Source organism: Neoarius graeffei, chromosome 13, assembly GCF_027579695.1.
Source record: "Neoarius graeffei isolate fNeoGra1 chromosome 13, fNeoGra1.pri, whole genome shotgun sequence".
Classification (NCBI taxonomy): Eukaryota; Metazoa; Chordata; class Actinopteri; order Siluriformes; family Ariidae; genus Neoarius; species Neoarius graeffei.
Genome location: NC_083581.1, coordinates 17,871,424 through 17,892,097, shown reverse-complemented (window position 1 = coordinate 17,892,097; position 20,674 = coordinate 17,871,424). Strand labels below are relative to the sequence as shown.

The window sequence follows — 20,674 nt, the reverse complement described above, 5'->3', positions numbered from 1 at the left end:
GCTAAGCTAAGCTAAGCTAAGCTAAAGGCTCGGTAAAGGCACACGTCAACGCAATGTGAGCCTTAAGCGAGGCTCGAGCACCAGAAACGGGATCTTTCACTTTTCAGCTCCAGTCTTACAGATCATTAACATAAAATAAAAGTACACCACCACGAGCTACACGTCGATACACCACTCGGATCCATGTTGTGGGAGTGTGTGAAAACAAAATCGCGGGTTTTTTTATATAGTTACCTCACTCAAGTGCCGTGTGCATCTCCTCTCCGCTCGGTACTAAAAAAAAAAAAAACAGCAGACCCGGAAACGCGCAAAAGCTCAGTGAGAAGCGCAAGAAGGACATTCACCAACCGGCTTTACGCACTGTTTGACGCGTTACTGCGTAGCTGAGAGACAGCTGTACACAGACTGCGTAGAGAATATAAGTGACGCAGCTCTCGCGCGCAAGTGTGTGACCGTGTCACCTGCAGTGCTGCTTTTATTCACTTATGTCTTGTTAATTTGGTTGAGCAGTATACTTTACTGAGTTGTTCAGTTTACTTTTGTGTGACCAAGTAAAATAGTTATGTGCTTTCGTACATTCACCTAACTTCAAAACGATGAAGCCAAGCAACTAGGGGTATTATCATGACTAATTAAATGGTGATAATAATATGGATGTTAAGATGCTAATAATGAAACAATCTCATCTCATTATCTCTAGCCGCTTTATCCTTCTACAGGGTCGCAGGCAAGCTGGAGCCTATCCCAGCTGACTATGGGCGAAAGGCGGGGTACACCCTGGACAAGTCGCCAGGTCATCACAGGGCTGACACATAGACACAGACAACCATTCACACTCACATTCACACCTACGGTCAATTTAGAGTCACCAGTTAACCTAACCTGCATGTCTTTGGACTGTGGGGGAAACCGGAGCACCCGGAGGAAACCCACACGGACACGGGGAGAACATGCAAACTCCACACAGAAAGGCCCTCGCCGGCCCCGGGGCTCGAACCCAGGACCTTCTTGCTGTGAGGCGACAGCGCTAACCACTACACCACCGTGCCGCCCTAATGAAACAATCATAATTATATATTTTTTCTCAAGTAGATTGAAATTTGGAACTATATTATACTTCCTAAGCAGTACAGTGGTGCCGTGGTTATATACTGTCACCTCACAGCGAGGTCTTTCTGTGTGGAATTTGTATGTTCTTCCCGTGCGACTTTCCTCCAACAGTTCCAAGACATGCAGATTTGGTCATTTGGCTACTAAATTGCCCATAGGTGTGAGTGAGTGTTGTCTGTCTCTCTGTGTTAGATCTGTGATAGACTGGTAACCTATCCAGGGTGAACTCTGCTTCTCGTCTGAAGCCAGTTGGGGTTGGCTCCAGCTCCCCCACAACCTGCAATGTACAAGTACTATAGAAAATGAATTAATTAATATTCAATTTCCTGTTGTTTTGTTTTTTTAAAGTGATTTTCTTTATGGTTGTGCTTCTTTGAATGAATGATGGATTTTTGTGTTGGTTACAGAGTCAATAAACACATTTTTTTCTTTCAAATCTTTTTCCTGAACTCTGTAAAAGGTTGCTATTTTCTGTTATAGGTCACTTGGAAGCTGTTTTTGATTTCTACTGACTCTTAATTCAACTCACAGCCAACTGCTTTACAGTTTCAGCCTGTTGTATATTTTTCCTGGTTTAAATGGTATTTAATTAATTATAAATTCATTATCCATACCACTTATCTATTGAGGGTCACAAGTGAGCTGGAGCCAAACCTAGCTGACATTCGGTGAGGGGCAGGACTGGACAAGCCAAGGTGACCTTATATACATAGAATACATAAATATACATAAAATATACTAACCCCATTTCCAGAAAAATTGGGATATTTTCCAGAATGCAATAAAAACAAAAACTCTGTCATATTTTAATTCCTATGAACATTTATTTAACTGACAAAAGTACAAAGAAAAGATTTGCAGTAGTTTTACTGACCAACTTAATTGTATTTTGTAAATATAAATGAAGTTAGAATTTGATGCCTGCAGCACACTCAAAAAAGTTAGGACAGAGGCAAAATAAGACTGAAAAGTTGATAGGATATTCAGGTAACACCACTGTGGAAGATTCTACAATAAGCAGGTTAATTGGTAACATGAATTAACTTTGGTATGTACCAAAGGTCTGAACCTTTGGTACATACCAAAGTTAATTCATGTTACCAATTGGAGACAGAGGCCTCTATCACATTACCTTCCCCCTCTCCTAGATTGCTGAGTGTCGGCAATCTGGATAGATAGTCAGCCAACATATTGTGTTTACCTTATTTATGACGGATGGTAAACCTGTAAGGCTGTAATGTAGGTACCATCTCGTCACCCGGGCATTATAGTCCTTCATGATCTGGATCCATGTCAGGGCACGATGGTCCGTATCAAGATCAAACTCCCTCCCAAGCAGGTAGTACCGCAAGCTGTCCAGTGCCCATTTGATTGCTAGGCACTCCTTTTCTATTGTGGAGTACCTTTGCTCTCTGGGCAACAGTTTCCGACTCAGATACAGGACTGGTTGTTCTTCTCCCTGTTTCCCTTGGGACAGCACGGCTCCAATGCCTACAGACGAAGCATCCACCTGCACTAGGAACCGTTGTGTGAAGTCTGGGCTTTGGAGAACTGGGGATGAACATGGGCGTTTCTTAAGAGTGGTAAATGCATACTCACATTCCTCTGTCCACACAACTGGGTTTCTGGCTGCTTTACTGGTGAGGTCAGTCAGAGGGGCCGCAATGGTGGAAAAGTTGGGAATAAACCGTTGATACCACCCAACAAGGCCCAGGAATGAACGGACTTGTTTCCTTGTGCGTGGACGAGCGCTGCTGGATATAGCCTCCACTAGGGCTGCACAATTAATCGAATTTAATCGAAAATCGCGATTTTGGCTGCCACGATTAAATTAAATGAAAATCGCGATTTATTTCCATTTAAAATGCGAGCTCTGCTGCATATCTGATAAAGCACTTTTTGACCAGTACTCCGCCAAACCATTAGGGGGCGAACCGACGCATGTAAGGTTTCATTACTCCGCCTAAATAAGCAAGCAAGCCAAGTGACTTGGCTTGCTTGCTTATTTAGGCGGAGTAATGAAACCTTACATGCGTCGGTTCGCCCCCTAATGGCGTGAGAGTAGGTAACAGATTGACGTGAGAGAGAAAAGCTAACTATGTTGGAACAACAGACTATTTAGCACTGGAGGCAATGTTGTGACCTGCCTTCGCTCATGTTTAAAGCCAGAGCATGTTGATAGGCTGGTCTTTCTAGCTAAAAACTTGTAGGCCTCAGTATAATGCTATGCAATTGTTGCAATTGAGTTTTCAGTTCCTTCATCCTTTGGTAATTTCTTGGATAAATTTCATTTATTTGTCATTTGGAAATCAGAACTTCTCTTTTAAATTTCATTCTGCACTGAAAGCTGTTCATATTGTTTGTTTGAATATAGTGAGATAAAATTTAAGTGATTTCCCTAACATCAAGAATAATCGTGATTAATAATCGTGATTACAATTTTGATCAAGATAATCGTGATTATCATTTTTTCCATAATCGTGCAGCCCTAGTTCATATTGTTTGTTTGAATATAGTGAGATAAAATTTAAGTGATTTCCCTAACATCAAGAATAATCATGATTACAATTTTGATCAAGATAATCGTGATTATCATTTTTTTCCATAATCGTGCAGCCCTAGCCTCCACCTTATCCACCTGTGGCCAGACCTCCCCATTGCCAACCAGATATCCAAGACATTTTACTTCCTTCTTGGCCCACTCACATTTCTGGACATTTAACGTCAGCCCTGCCTCTTGGATTTGGCGCAGTACCCTCTGGTGATGCTGAAGATGTTCAAACCAGGTCCAGCTGTAAATGACCACATCGTCCAGGTAATGCTGCACAGCAGTCATCGCAGCCTTGCAGGACGCGGTCCATCAGTCGCTGGAACGTTACAGGGGCCCCATGGAGCCCAAACGGCATAATGGTGAACTGGAAGAGTCCAGCTGGCATCCGGAAGGCTGTATACCAGGGGTGTCCAAACTGATCCATAAAGGGCCGTGTGGCTGCAGGTTTTCATTCCAGCCATGCAGCAGCACGCCTGACTTGGCTCATTCAATCAACTGAACTGTCTTCACGTAGTCAAATACTTGCAGCCACACCCACCCTTGATTAAAGGGTGGGTGTGTCAGTTGATTGAATAAGCCAAATCAGGGTGCTGCTGCATGGCTGGAATGAAAACCTGCAGCCACACGGCCCTTTATGGATCAGTTTGGACACCCCTGCTGTATACTCTCTGGACCACTTCTCCAGTGGCACTTGCCAGTAACCTTTACATAGGTCCAGGGTTGTGATGTAACATGCCTGACCTATTCTCTCCAACAGATCATCGATACGGGGCATAGGATAGGCGTCAAACCTGGACACTGCATTCAGCTTCTGAAAGTCTATGCATACTCTGAGGGAGCCATTTTTTTTTGGGACCACCACAATCGGGCTGCTCCACTCACTGGTGGAGGGTTCGATGACCCCCAGTTCACGCATGGTTTGGATCTCGGCCTTCAATCCTGACACCAGACACTCAGGCACCCAATATGGGTGCTGCCGAATTGGGGTGTCATCCTTGAGATGAATTTGGTGTTCCAGTACCCCTGTACGGCCAGGCCTGGGCTGAAACAAGGATGGGAAGTTGCCAAAGGTCTCTAGGACCTGAGTCCTTTGCCCCACATTCAGATGTTCCAGGCTTACCCACCCCTCATGCTGCCAGGTCTCCAAGTCATCTTCATTCTCCTCATCCACTTTCCGCACCACCATCACTTTAGCCTCTGAAACTTGATCCTCTTTCCACTCTTTTAATAGGTTCACATGATACACCTGGGTAGACTTGCCTTTTTCTGGGTGGTGAACTTCATATGTGACCGGGCCCATTTTCCTTGTAATGATATATGGGCCCTGCCACTTTGCTAGGAGCTTGCTGGTGCTTGAGGGGAGCAGAAGGAGAACCTTCTGACCAGGCTTGTACTCACGATGCCTGGCATACTGGTCATACCACAGCTTCTGGGCCTTCTGGGCCTTCTCCAAATTCTCCGCAGCCTCCTCTCTGTACCTCTGCAGGTGGTCCCTCATCTGCAGGACATACTGTACAATGCCCCCCTCAGGGGAGGTTGACTTTGGCCCCTCCCAGGTCTTCTTTAAGAGGTCTAAGGGGCCCTGGACTTGCCACCCGTAGACCAACTCAAATAGGGAAAACCCGGTAAATGCCTGGGGGCATTCAGGGCATTCAGGAGGTGTCCCTGTAAGCAAATAGAAGAAAAGGCAGCCATTTGTCCCAGTCTTTTCCTGTGTCAGAGATGAACTTCCTCAGCATATTCTTGAGGGTCTGATTAAATCTCTCCACAAGCCCGTCCATCTGTGGATGGTAGGGACTAGTCCGAATCGCCTGGATGCCTAGCTGTTGCTGTAGTTGCCGCATCAGCCCTGATGTGAAGTTTGTGCCTTGGTCTGTCAACACCTCTTCTGGAAACCCCACCCTGGAAAACAGCTGGACTGAAAACACTGATGACCTTTGGGGTGGTGATTGAACGAAGTGGGAAGGCCTCAGGGTACCTAGTCGCATAATCACAGATGACTAGAATGTACTGGTAACCAGTGCTGCTCTTCTTCAAGGGGCCCACAATGTCCATGGCAATATGCTTGAAGGGCTTGGAGATCACAGGCAATGGATTCAGAGGCACTCTGTTACGCCTACAAACGGCACCTGTTTTCTGACAGACAGGACATGAAGCACAATAGGCATGTACATCTGTATACATAGAGGGACAATAAAACCTTGACGCTAACCTGAGGTAGGTCTTTTGCCTAGCCAGGTGTCCAGCCCAGGGAATGGTGTGTGCAAGGTGGAGAGCTAGAGGTCGGCATGTGGTAGGTAGCACTAAACGTTTCATTTTCTCATCCTCAACATATAAAAGACCATTCTCTATCAACACCCTTTCCCCATCTGGCCCCTCAGACTTTCCTTCTGCTTCTTCCATTAATGCTTTTAGTGACACATCAGCATGTTGTAAGGCCCCCAAATTATCTGGAACCACCCAATCCCCAGCATCAAGCCCCGACACATCAGTTTTGACTACAGGAGAACCAGCATATTTTTCCAAACGCTGTTGTCGGCGTGTCTTCCTGGGGCCTTTAGTCCCACCGTGGCACAGACTACTACACAAGTCTGGCAGAGGCTGAAGACCAGCTTGTGTTTGGGCCCTTGTCATCACTGGACAGGAAATCTGGACATCAGACAATTCTTCATTTTTTGTTACCCTTAAAAGATCAGACAACACTGGCAGATCCCTTCCTAAGACCATATCAGCAGGCAGACCCTCTACCACCCCAGCACTTATCAAGTATCTTTGTCCACTCACCATTACTGTTACCTCCATTGTGAGGTACTCTTTCTTGTCACCATGCATACACTGTACAATTTTTTTTTTCTCATAGTTGACAGCATCACAGGGGACAAGACATTTCTTTATGAGAGTCATGGAACTCTCAGTGTCAACTAATGCTTGGACTACTTGACCATTCACAACAATTTCACATTTCATTTCAGTAACATCTTCCTCCCCACAAAGACTGTCCCCCTCCCTTGGTACATGGCAGAACCCATTGAACTTAGGTTTACGCACTGGACAAACAACAGCCTTATGACCTGGTTGCTGACAGTAAAAACAAACCAGCCCTTGACCCACTGTCCCCTTTTACAGGCCCACCCCCAACAGAAGTACCTTTATTGTCCCGAAAGTCTTTCGAGTCTCTGACTGCAGTAGCCACTCTGTATGCTTGAGAACCAGTGGGTTCATGGTGTGCTTGAGATCATAGTTGGCCCCTCCGATGAGCATTCATATACTGCATGGCAAGTTTTACTGCTGCCAGTCCATTCTCTGGCTAGTGCTCCTTGACCCAGGTTCTGACATTGTACGGCAGTACTTGTAGCAGCTGCTCCAGGATAATCAGCTCGCCAACCTTCTCCTTTGAGCGCTGCTCTGGCCGAATCCACCGGCAGTAAAGACGCTTCAAGTGATTGTAGGTCTCTGTAGGGGTCTCTCCCGGCGGTGCAGTGAGCACCCTAAGGCGCTGTCAATACGTCTCTGGGGTAATGTCGAACTTCTCCAGCAACACCTCCCTCAGGTCTTCATAGGCGTTAGACTTTTCCTCGTCCATGGCTGTATATGCCTTCAACGCCTTCCCTGTCAGCAATGGCACCAAGCGACACGCCCACTGCTCCTCTGGCCAGGCCCAAGTTTTGGCCATACGCTCTAACCTCAGCAGGTAGTCCTCACCATGCTGATACAGAGGCATCTTCGGCTCCTTCCACCTCACTCTTTCCAGTGGGACAGGTGCAGGCATGGACTCAGCAATTGAGTCCAGCGAAGAATCTCTGGCAGTAGGACGCTGAGGAAGTGGTGTAGGAAGGCCCATCTGTGGACTCTCTGACACTGAAGTTACAGCCGCCGGGGTCATCTGTGGTTGTTGCTCAGGTTGCTCTTGGACGAGATGTGTGGCCAAGCCTCGGATCTCCGCCAAAAACCGCTCCTCTCTCCATTGCTGGGTGGTGAGAAAGTCTTTTAACAGCCCCAGCCCCGCCAGATCTACTTCATGTAAGGCTGCTGCTCCTGCTGCTGCAGGGCTTTGTGCCATAGGATGATGGTTCTCAGGAGTGCTGGCAGTAATCTTTCGGCATACCACCGGCTGCTCTTCTTCTTCTTCCTCATCAATGTAATCCTCCTCAGACTTCATCTGGCCCAATTTCCCCCTCTGGGCGTCTTGCTCTCTGTGTGCACGGTCCATTGTGGCTGGCCAATCCCACTTCTGACACCACTTGTGGTAAAACAGGCCAAATCGCCAGGTCCAGGTCCACAAAAAAAAAAACCTGGCTCCACCACAATTAACACTTTAGTGCAAGGTGTTTTATTTACAGTGCACCCAACATACAGGCAAACATACAAAAGTTGCCAAGAGTGGTGAAAAGGTATATTGTAGGTTATATAATACAAAAAAACTTAATAAATTACAAATAATAATAATAATAATTAAAGACATAGGAGAAATAGCACTTTCACAAAATATGGAACTTTTACAACCACAGTCTACATTACCCTTGCTGTCCCCTCTCACTCTCCCATACACCACTTCTTCTTCTTCTGTCGATTTATTGGCGGTTAACAATCGATGTGTATTACCGCCATCTACCGGGCTGAGGTGTGATCTCAAGGGATATTAATTGTTGAGATTAAAATGAATATACAGAATGTCCGTATTTTATACAGATTTGATTCAATAAACGTAGTATACGGGCGTACAAATAAGTTATATGGATTCTTTAAAAAAAAACACTTCAATATTTATTTAGAGCTATATGTGTGTGTGTGTGTGTGTGTGTGTGTGTGGATATGCAGCTGTGGGTGTGTGTGGGTGTGAAACCTTGGCTCAATCATGTCATAATGTTCTGTATACATTTCATATCAACAGATGTTCCAAAAGATATCAACATTTACGCACAACCTTAGGTCAGAGATAGCACAGTTCTGATAGAATGTTCCAAAAGATATCAATATTATGTCTCGAGCAATGTGTCTAGCTTAGACAGAAGGTCACTTCTTGAATGCCAGAGACAGAAGAATGTCTTCTTGTTCATTTTAAACAAAACAGAGGGTCACATACTAAATCCTTTACAATTATTAAGAATAAATTCTTACAATTATTTATCCTTACAAAGAAATAAAACCTTACAATCCCCTCTTTGATACTAGTATCACTAGGATCACACCCCGGTATTCTGATCATTATGCTTGAGTTAATCCTTGCTTTTCTTGACGTGTATTGGTGCCCTATCAGCCCTCATCCCACCTCACCGGAGCTTAGAGAAACTCGAAACCTCTTAATTTGTCCCAAATTGCAATCAATTCCCACAATGATAAAAGGGCACATAACATTTACACTTTGTGTTTTTGTCAAACATTGGAGCTTTGTATTCATTCTGAAGGTTTATTGTTATTAATATTGAATAAAAAGTAACTGGGATATATCATTGTTAATTATCATTCAAATTTTAGGTAAATTATTTTAATTTGCATCTTATAAGGATTTTATAAGGGAAATAAGGATTTTGGAAGTTGGTTATACAGATAAATCAAAACTGAGCCGGCCAGATTGTCTAAAATTTGTGTAGAATGCTAAACCACAGCGATTCATCCAATCCCGTGGGTTTGTCTTGGGGTCTGGGTACCTTAACTCAATTTCCTCTCCCATTGGTGACACAAAAGGACAGTCTCGAGATTAATTATTAGGATAAACAAATCTTCCCGTGAAACCCTTCACGAGGATAAACAAATCTTCCCATGAAACCATTCATGAGGATAAACAAATCTTCCCATGAAACCATTCATGAGGATAAACAAATCTTCCCATGAAACCATTCATGAGGATAAACAAATCTTCCCATGAAACCATTCATGAGGATAAACAAATCTTCCCATGGAACCATTCATGAGGATAAACAAATCTTCCTGTGAAACCCTTCACGAGGATAAACAAATCTTCCCGTGAAACCATTCATGAGGATAAACAAATCTTCCCATGAAACCATTCATGAGGATAAACAAATCTTCCCATGAAACCATTCACGAGGATAAACAAATCTTCCCATGAAACCATTCAGGAGGATAAATAAATCTTCCCATGAAACCATTCTTGAGGATAAACAAATCTTCCCATGAAACCATTTATGAGGATAAACATATCTTCCCATGAAACCATTCATGAGGATAAACAAATTTTCCCGTGAAACCTTTCACGAGGATAGACAAATAAACAAGTCATTGCAGACTCCTCTGTATTCCATCTCTCCTGCCACATTTTGTTGATGTTGTCTTTAATTATTACTTTAATTTCTGCCTTGCTTAATGGGACTTCTAACTCAACCTCATTTGCCTTGATGGCCTCTTTGGCCATTTTATCCACTCTCTCATTACCTCAACCCCCTTATGAGCTGGAACCCATGTGAACTGAATAGAAGTTTTATGTTGATTTATCTTAAATACGAGATGGTTAATTTCATCTAATAGATCTTGTCGGCAAGTAGATTTTCCACTCTGGATACTGTTTAAGGAAGACATAGAATCTGAGCAAATAACTGCTTTACTAGGCTTCACCTCCTCCACCCACTGCAGGGCCAGTATAATAGCCATCTCTCCCATACACTGAATGAGGATCCCCTTTTAGGCCCTAAGCCCCTCCCCTAGGTCATACCAACCCTGCACATTAATCAATTATTGTCACAAAAGGCATAGTGGATTACATGTGCAGCAATAATCACATATTCATATAAACACTGCACATTCCCATAAAAACTATTGCACTTTTGCCCATCTAGCATGTATAAATAACACATTCACTGAACCCCCCCCCCCCCCCTTTTCCCATAGTATAGTCCAATCCCACGATGCATTGCGCAGGCCAGATGCTACTAAAGTAGCCCCAAGTTTGAACCGCTCGGTTTGGCTCTCATTTCCCTGCATTGGAATTAGGCGGACCATTCAAACAAACCACCAAACACAGAAACGCCACCAAAAGACATGCCAAACACAAAATACAAGAAGACAAAGAGCGCTCAAAGATAAGTACAAACACAACATTCAACAATGACCATTTTATTGTGTGTGGCATAGCAAATTGTTTAAAAGTACGAACCACTAAAGATGAAGGCAATATGTGTGTGCGCGTGTGTGCGTGTATGTTACTCTCTGCTACTAACTTTAGGTGTGCACCCCCGCTGTCATAGCTGTAATATTATTGTTTAATGAAAGTAGCGTGTAAACGGGAAACCAACAAGCATGCTTAATGAAACAATAGGCAGCGCTACAGATGCCGCTCATGAACGGAGACAGAGGCCTCCGTCACATAGTACAAGTACTTCAGTCTTGTCAGAGTTAAGCAGAAGGAAGTTAATAAGCATCCAGTGTCTAATGTCCTTTACACATTCCTCAATTCTATTAAGCTGGTGTCTCTCATCAGGTTTTGCAGAAACATACAACTGTGTGTCATCGGCATAACAGTGGAAACTAATACAATGTTTACGAATAATATCACCCAGAGGTAACATATATAAAGAAAAAGCAATGGACCCAAGACAGAACCTTGTGGAACACCAAACTTTACTTCAGTACCATATGTCTAGAAAAATCACCATTTATATCAACATACTGATAGCGATCAGTTAAATAAGACCTGAGCCAGGAGAGGGCCATTCCCTTAACTCCCACAACATTTTCTAGTCTATCCAGAAGAATGGAATGATCAATGGTATCAAATGCTGCACTAAGGTCAAGCAACACAAGCAGCGAGACAGCCCTTAAAAGCCCAGTAGTTCGTTTACTACTTTAACCAGAGCTGTCTCTGCGCTATGAGAAGGTCTAAATCCTGACTGACACATTTCATGGATGTTCTTCCTATGTAAATATGAGCATAACTGCTGTGCCACAGCTTTTTCAAGGATCTTGGAGATAAAGGGGAGGTTTGATATTGGCCGATAATTGGACAGCTGACAGGGATCAAGGTTAGGTTTTTTAATCAGGGGTTTGATAACTGCTAGTTTAAAGGATTTGGGTACATAGCCAATCCTAAGAGAATAATTTATTATTTTTAGAAGCGGTTCAATTACTTCAGGTATTATCTGTTTGAATCGACGTGTAGGTAAGGGATCTAGTAAACAAGTTGAGGCTTTTGATGTGGAGATTCATGAAAGTAATTCAATTTCTCTAAGGGGAGTAAAGCATTTCTAATTGCTGATCTGTTAGTTATATTGTTAACTACAGGGTCACTTACATTGTCTGACCTTAAATTAGTAGGTTGAATTTTTTGTCAGATATTCTCAATTTTGTCATTAAAAAAATTAATGAAGTCGTTGCTACTACATACTGCAGGTGTGCATGTGTCTATAGTGGACTTATTCCTGGTTAATTTTGCTATAGTATTAAATAGGAATCTAGGATTATTTTTAATATTTTTAATAATAACCTCAACTTCATCCTGGTTATTATTAACCGATATTCACCTCACCTTTATAGTTAGTTTTTTTTTCCTTTTTTATCAGACATCTAGTTTTTAGGTTTGTTTACCTGACATGTTTCGACGTACGACTGTCGTCTTCCTCAGAGTGTCACCGGATGTTATTGGTGACGCATCTTTTATCAGCTGATGTTTCCGAAGGCGTGGCCTTCCTGTCTGGTTTGACAGGTCGGTCACGCCTTCTACTGTCTGTTCATCCCCTGCAAGATCACCTCACCTTTGGCAAATAATTTTTCTTTCTTTTTTCTTTCTCACCTTTGGCAAATAATTGTTAATTATTAAAAGGAAAAGTGATACAATGGTAATAATGCCTTTGTCCCAACTTTTTTTGAGTGTGTTGCAGGCATCAAATTCTAACTTCATTTATATTCACAAAATAAAATTAAGTTGGTTAGTAAAACTGTTGAAAATCTTTTATTTTTACCTCGTCTCGTCTCGTCTCGTCTTCTTCCGCTTTATCCGGGACCGGGTCGCGGAGGCAGCAGTCTAAGCAGGGAAGCCCAAACTTCCCTTTCCCCAGACACCTCGGCCAGCTCCTCGGGAAGAACACCGAGGCGTTCCCAGGCCAGCCGAGAGACATAGTCCCTCCAGCGTGTCCTGGGTCTTCCCCGGGGCCTCCTCCCGGGGGGACATGCCTGGAACACCTCCCCAGGGAGGCGTCCAGGAGGCGTCCGAAAAAGATGCCCGAGCCACCTCAGCTGATTCCTCTCGATGTGGAGCAGCAGCGGCTCTACTCCGAGCTCCTCCCGAGTGACTGTGCTTCTCACCCTATCTCTAAGGGAGCGCCCAGCCACCCTGCGAAGGAAACTCATTTCGGCCGCTTGTATCCGCGATCTTGTCCTTTCGGTCATTACCCAAAGCTCATGACCATAGGTGAGAGTCGGAACGTAGATCGACCGGTAAATTGAGAGCTTCGCCTTTTGGCTCAGCTCCTTCTTCACCACAACGGACCGGTAAAGCGACCGCATCACTGCGGAGGCTGCACCGATCCGCCTGTCGATCTCACGCTCCATCCTTCCCTCACTCGTGAACAAGATCCCGAGATACTTAAACTCCTCCACTTGAGGCAGAACTTCTCCACCAACCTGGAGAGGGCAAGCCACCCTTTTCCGGTCGAGAACCATGGCCTCGGACTTGGAGGTGCTGATTCTCATCCCAGCCGCTTCACACTCGACTGCAAACCGCCCCAGTGCATGCTGAAGGTCCTGGTTTGAAGAAGCCAACAGGACAACATCATCCGCAAAAAGCAGAGATGAAATCCTGTGGTTCCCAAACAGGATTCCTTCTGGCCCCTGGCTGCGCCTAGAAATTCTGTCCATAAAAATTATGAACAGAACCGGTGACAAAGGGCAGCCCTGCCGGAGTCCAACATGCACTGGGAACAGGTCTGACTTACTGCCGGCAATGCGAACCAGACTCCTGCTCCGTTCGTACAGGGACCGGACAGCCCTTAGCAAAGAGCCCCGAACCCCATACTCCCGAAGCACCCCCCACAGAATACTACGGGGGACACGGTCGAATGCCTTCTCCAGATCCACAAAGCACATGTGGACTGGTTGGGCAAACTCCCATGAACCCTCGAGCACCCTATGAAGGGTATAGAGCTGGTCCAGTGTTCCGCGACCAGGACGAAAACCGCATTGTTCCTCCTGGATCCGAGGTTCGACTATTGGTCGAATTCTCCTCTCCAGTACCCTGGAGTAAACCTTCCCTGGGAGGCTGAGAAGTGTGATTCCCCTATAATTGGGGCACACTCTCCGGTCCCCTTTCTTAAAAAGAGGGACCACCACCCCAGTCTGCCACTCCAGAGGCACTGTCCCTGACCGCCACGCGATGTTGCAGAGGCGTGTCAACCAAGACAGCCCCACAACATCCAGAGACTTGAGATACTCAGGGCGGATCTCATCCACCCCCGGTGCCTTGCCACCGAGGAGCTTGCAAACCACCTCAGTGACTTCGGCTTGGGTAATGGACGAGTCCACCTCTGAGTCATCAGCCTCAGTCTCCTCAGTGGAAGACATGACGGTGGGATTGAGGAGATCCTCAAAGTATTCCTTCCACCGCCCGACAATGTCCCCAGTCGAGGTCAACAGCTCCCCACCCGCACTGTAAACAGTGTTGGCAGAGTACTGCTTCCCCCTCCTGAGGCGCCGGACGGTTTGCCAGAATTTCTTCGAGGCCGACCGATAGTCCTTCTCCATGGCCTCCCCGAACTCCTCCCAGTTCCGAGTTTTTGCCTCCGCAACTGCCCGAGCTGCAGCACGCCTGGCCTGCCGATACCCGTCAGCTGCCTCGGGAGTCCTGGAGGTTAACATGGCCCGATAGGACTCCTTCTTCAGCTTGACGGCATCCCTTACTTCTGGTGTCCACCACCGGGTTCGGGGATTGCCGCCACGACAGGCACCGGAGACCTTGCGGCCACAGCTCCGAACAGCTGCGTCCACAATGGAGGTAGAGAACATGGTCCACTCAGACTCAATGTCCCCCGCCTCCCTCGGAAGCTGGGAAAAGCTCTCCCGGAGGTGGGAGTTAAAGACCTCCCCGACAGAGTGCTCGGCCAGACGTTCCCAGCAGACCCTCACCATACGTTTGGGCCTGCCAGGTCTGTCCAGCTTCCTCCTCCGCCAGCGGATCCAACTCACCACCAGGTGGTGATCAGTTGACAGCTCAGCCCCTCTCTTCACCCGAGTGTCCAAGACATAGGGCCGGAGATCAGATGAAACGACTACAAAGTCTATCATTGACCTCCGACCTAAGGTGTCCTGGTGCCACGTGCACTTATGGACACCCCTATGCTCGAACATGGTGTTCGTTATGGACAAACCGTGACTAGCACAGAAGTCCAATAACAAAACACCACTCGGGTTCAGATCGGGGAGGCCGTTCCTCCCAACCACGCCCCTCCAGGTGTCACTGTCATCTCCCACGTGAGCATTGAAGTCCCCCAGTAACACAATGGAGTCCCCAGTCTGAGCACTCCTCAGTACCTCTCCCAGGGACTCCAAGAAGGCCGGATACTCTATACTGCTATTTGGGCCATAGGCACAAACAACAGCAAGAGCCCTCTCCCCAATCCGAAGGCGCAGCGAGGCGACCCTCTCGTTCACTGGGGTAAACTCCAACACATGGCGGCTGAGCTGGGGAGCTATAAGCAAGCCCACACCAGCCCGCCGCCGCTCACCACGGGCGACTCCAGAGAAGTGGAGAGTCCAGCCCCTCTCGAGGAGCTGGGTTCCAGAGCCCAAGCTGTGCGTGGAGGTGAGCCCGACTATCTCTAGCCGGTACCTCTCAACCTCCCGCACAAGCTCAGGCTCTTTCCCCCCCAGCGAAGTGACATTCCATGTCCCAACAGCCAGCCGCTGTGTCCGGGGATCAGGTCGTCGAGGCCCCTGCCTTCGACTGCCACCCAATCCACATTGCACCAGTCCCCTACTGCTACCTCTGTGGGTGGTGAACCCACAGGAGGTCGGGCCCACGTCACCTCTTCGGGCTGAGCCCGGCCGGGCCCCATGGGCAAAGGCCCGGCCACCAAGCGCTCGCATACGAGCCCCAACCCCGGGCCTGGCTCCAGGGTGGGGCCCCGGCTGCGTCATCCCGGGCGACGTCACGGTCCTCGGATTTTTCTCCATAGGGGTTTTGGTGAACTGCTCTTAGTCTGGCCTGTCACCTAGGACCTGTCTGCCTTGGGAAACCCTGACAGGGGCATAATGCCCCCGACAACATAGCTCCTAGGATCATTCAAGCACACAAACCCCTCCACCACAATAAGGTGGCAGTTCAAGGAGGGGATTTTTACCTTTGTCAGTTAAATAAAGGTTCACATGAATTAACAAAACACAGATTTTTGTTTTTATTGCATTTTGGAAAATATTCTAACTTTTTTGTAAATGGAGTTAGTACATATGATATGTGCCACATGATATTATGTTCTTACTTTTTTACAGGGTAAAAAAAAATGTACAGCAATATAAATCTTAAACACAAGTATTTTATCCAGTACTTCTTTTATCTTAAATCTGTTTAGAATAATTTGCCTCAAATCCTTGGAATCTTAAAGAAAGAACAATGTTATTCACAATGAGACACTCTCACCTGTTGGTATGTCAGGTGCAACAGATCTCACTAACTGGCCTTTGTGAAGGAGAGTGCAAACAAACACAGCCTTCTAACAGACAACATGCCAAAGTATGCCATGTGCATTCTGTCAAATTTTGTGTAGAATTCTTATATTGTGTATTTCATCCATCTTTTCCACTTATCCATCACAGCCATGGGGAAAGCTGGAGTCAATCCCAGCTGATTTTGTGTGAGAGGCAGGGTACATCCTCCACAGGTTGCCAGTCTACCACAGGGCTAACACAGAGACGAACAACCATTCTCACTTCATGTTCTCATCAGATTTAAAAAAAAAAATGAAGGATTCCAACAAAGAAAGGCAACAAGTTAAAGTCCAGAAAGACCTTTGATCAGCTATGTGCTATATTTAAGAATAAAACAAAATCTCATCTCATAATGTCTCACAAAATGTGTAGCTGTGATGTCATAGTGGTTTGGGGAAGGTTGAATGACTAGGATGCACATGTAGAGAGTTTTTAGGCTAATCAGAAAGCTATGTAAAGTTCCAGAGTATCAGCATTCAGAGAAATCAGCTTTTCCTACCAGACCTTCCAGCTACTTCCAAATTAAAATTAAATCTGTGCTGCTAGTTTGATTAGTTGTGCTTCTGTACATTTTTAACTTTGTTTATTGACTATATTTAAAAGATCTAATCAGCTCCTCTGCTTAAGGACTGTCTGTTCATCACAAATATTGACAGAATTTCAAATTTGTTCAACGTTGTAAGAAAAGGTACTAAAATATACTTTTATTTATTTCAGTATATTTAACACTTTCTAACTTTTTTTATTCAAGCATAAATTTTGCTATTTGCTGCTTTCATTTTTTTAAAATAAGGTTTTGAAACAATAACCACAAAATTGACCGTGAGAGTGTGAGAGTGCAGAAAGAAACCAGCCACCCTACTGCTGCAATTCTGGCCAATTTTTTTTTTTTCTGGACATTTGTTCACATCATGTGGGAACATTGGGAGACAGAGAGATAGAAAACCATGAAAACCCCAAAGATGGTTTAACTTGACGGTTTATGCAGGAAAAGTTATTTCAATTTCCTGATTCTTCAGGTTTCAGCTAAAAATATACAGTTCTCAAATTTAAGCACTTTGACATTTCCAAACTTCACTATACCCCACAGTTTTACTTGTTTAATGTTGTCCTTTTTTCTTCCTCAGAAAGCCAGTAACTATGTTACCGTTCCTGGTTAGTGATGTTTATGGCTTTGAGTTGACATGGCTGTATCTGTGTTTGCTCATGTCAGCCCTTGTCTGATTTCTGAAATTTTGAACCACTGAACCTTGATGGAAAAATAATCAGGAGTGGATTTCCCAAAAGCCTCTTAATGCTAAGAGCATCTTAACTAGGAGAGAGAGCGTTCATTGTGCTGCTCGTGCTACCATTTAATGATGATCCAAAGATGCTGTGATGCTTTTGGGAAACTCGGCACAGATGATTTTTTGTATGCATTTGAAGAGTAAATACAGTTTCAACACTTCGAAGGTACATGGTATTGTCTTGTCACATAAGTCATAAGACATAAGTCTTGTCACATAAGTACCGGACTTGTGTGAAGCATTACAATAAACAAAAGCATTTAAGTAAACATATAAAGTAAACAAAGAAAAAAAATAATGCAAAGCATTAAGATAAAAAGATAAAGCATCAATGTAAACATATTAAGCATTAAACAAACAAGTCATTGAAACATGTCTATTTCAATGACTTGTTTGTTTAATGCTTAATATGTAAAGCATTCTGGTAAACATGTCAATCATGAAAGCAAACGTACTGAATTAAACACATAAATCATTAAAATGAACACACAGCATTAATTCATGTGTAAAGTATGTAAAGCATTAAGATAAACACATTGAGCATAAACATGTAAGGCATTTAATATTAAAGGTTTTGACTGCAAAGTTGAATTCTGGGCAAAATGTTTTATTTCTATTGCTGTTGGAGTTTCAAGATGTTTCGCTGCTGCACACCATGTATCCTATGTGTAAATGTTTTGCCAAGATAAAATGTGTCCCGCATTTTACGATCCCGGAGATTGCTGAAGCAAGTGGGCAACAACTGACCACTGTGGGGTGTGTTTGACCTACTTTTAACCAAAACAAGTTGGCATGGCCAAACATGGTGCACTCTGCTCTCCCGCCAGCTAAAAGTCAGTGGAAAAGAAAAGGAAAGCCTGCCTAATGAGTGCAACTGCAAGATAGAGCAAGGTTAGATGATGTCAGGCAGGAGACTGCCTGAGAAGACCAAATTCTGGTGTGAGAGAGAGTTTGACTTTTGACTCAAAACTCTCTGAGGTCGATGCAGAGTCACAATGGCATGTCACCATCTTGGTGTGATTTTCCAGAGAGTCATACTGTTTACCTCAAGAGGTTGGAAAAAAGTCCCAAAACAGAGAAAAACCACCCTCAGCACATCAAAATGATCACATCTTGTCCACATGATATTGTTCTTATGAGACATAGGAAAATGGCATGCTCAAAAAAAAAAAAAGAAAATTTCAGATGACTTTGAAGTCAGCACTTTTAAGCATTAAATATCTAAAGCATTAAACATGTTTCTTAATTATCAATTTTTAATTTTTTAAATTTTTTAAACACCAGTTTATCCTTTGTAATATAATAAGTGATCTCTGATAATCTTCTGATGTTAAACATTTACAGCTCTTAAGTCTTTGTGCTCACTCCCTACCTTTCATCTATTTTTAGTGAAGTATCATACCAAAGTCAAAGTCATAAAGTTGAAAAACTTTGCCTTTATAAAAAAAAAAAAATTGAAGTCGAGATGAAGGAGAATAAATAGATGCTCACAGTTTCAGCTGACCTTGCACAAGCCAAGTTTTTGACTGACATGTCTTTGGTTTTTATTGCCAGCTTTTTTTTATCCAGAGCTGTACATTGCTGTTTTTCTGAAGTTTGAACCCACCACTGATGCTACAGGATTCAACTTCACGTTTTTGAACTTGGAATGCAAAGAACAGAGGAGTATATCTACAGCTTCACATGTAAATATGACAAGAGCCATGATAAAAAAAAAAGCAGGTATATTTTTAATGCTTCTAAAACTTTTCTGAAACATGAGATTTCGACAGCAATCATGTTCCACCTCATGTTTTCATTCTTTTTAGTCTCAACTGTGGTTATGTTCATGTTGGCTCTGTTTTAGACATCTGAGAATACTGAACACTAAAAACAGCTCTGTCAAATCCTCTGTTTTCACCAAACATGATAAATAAAGCCTGCTGAGAAATGTCATTTCAAATAGAGAAACAGGCCATGTTTGTCTTGGGGTTTTCAGCGAGAAACTTAGGATTGAAATATTAGGGATTGAGAATATGAATGCATTTTTTTTCTTTTTGCCAGGCCATGTTAACTGGAATCATTCTGGGCATCAATGAGGCATCAAATCACATGAAACTATATAGTCAGTGTCAGTTTGGCATCCATCAGTGATTAATTACCTGCCAGTCTCTGACCATAGTCCGGGAGCCAAAGGCCCAAATTTGGCTGAATCTGGCTTCGTCGGTTAAAGTTTTTTTTTTTGCTGTTTGTTGTTGTCCAAGGTCTACTCATTAAGATAAGAGAGGGTGCCCGGTGATATCCCTTGGGCAATTCCGGATATTGGCCCTTTATTGTTGGATGTGCTGCAGTCATAGCCTAAATTCTGACATTTTGACATTCTTCACTTTATGTTCACCAAAGTCTATATATCATACTTATTTTTGTGTTTGTTAACATAATAGGATGAGTTTAAGGCCTGGGGGTGGGGTTCCAGCCATGGTTGGGGGTGTGGCCATGCAATTGGGGGTGGGGCTTATACCAAAAAGCCCTTTATTACTCTATTACTTTGGTTGTTAATGCGAGCCTTAAATTATTAGGCATACACTCCATTGTCATCCTTGTGTTTACTTCTGCAGGGGCATATGAGGGACACAATTAGCTAATTCAAGCCAACTTGTGTAGCTATCTTGCTAACTCTGTCAATCACACTGCCCCCAAAAGATCACAGCACGCATAAGCTAAGCAGAGAAACTATTTGACTGTAATCATGAAAGAGCAGTGACATGTACTCACTGCTCACCAGTGAACTAGACCCATAGTTTCACAACACTGGCTAGCACACCCAACTCTCACCTAGTAAATGCTAGTCACTGATTTTTTTAATAGATTGCTTATTTTAACGATATTGACTGTTGAAATAGTAATGTCCCTGGTTCCCTAGTAAAATTCAGGGCATTGTCCCCAATTATCATCTCAAAAGTCTGTTAACCTTACCCTCACCCCCACTCCAAACCACACTGCTTGTGGACTGAGAGTCGTGTGCACTAGCCAGTCCACTGACTAGCACGACTTTTAAAACGTTGGGCAGTAAGGTTTCCTTAAGCTAATACATTAAGCT

The 20,674-nt window shown here is 44.1% G+C and overlaps 1 protein-coding gene across 2 annotated transcripts in view; it reads right to left on the bottom strand.

Moving 5' to 3' along the window:
- Positions 1-316, bottom strand: part of slc39a10 (solute carrier family 39 member 10) — a 153,447-nt gene extending 153,131 nt beyond the window's left edge. The window contains exon 1 of one of the 2 annotated variants that reach the window (XM_060937301.1): positions 235-316. The gene's annotated coding sequence lies outside the window, so the exon portion shown is untranslated. The remainder of the gene's footprint in view (positions 1-234) is intronic. The other variant, XM_060937302.1, reaches the window with a different exon arrangement.
- Between the last annotated feature and the right edge of the window lie 20,358 nt (positions 317-20,674).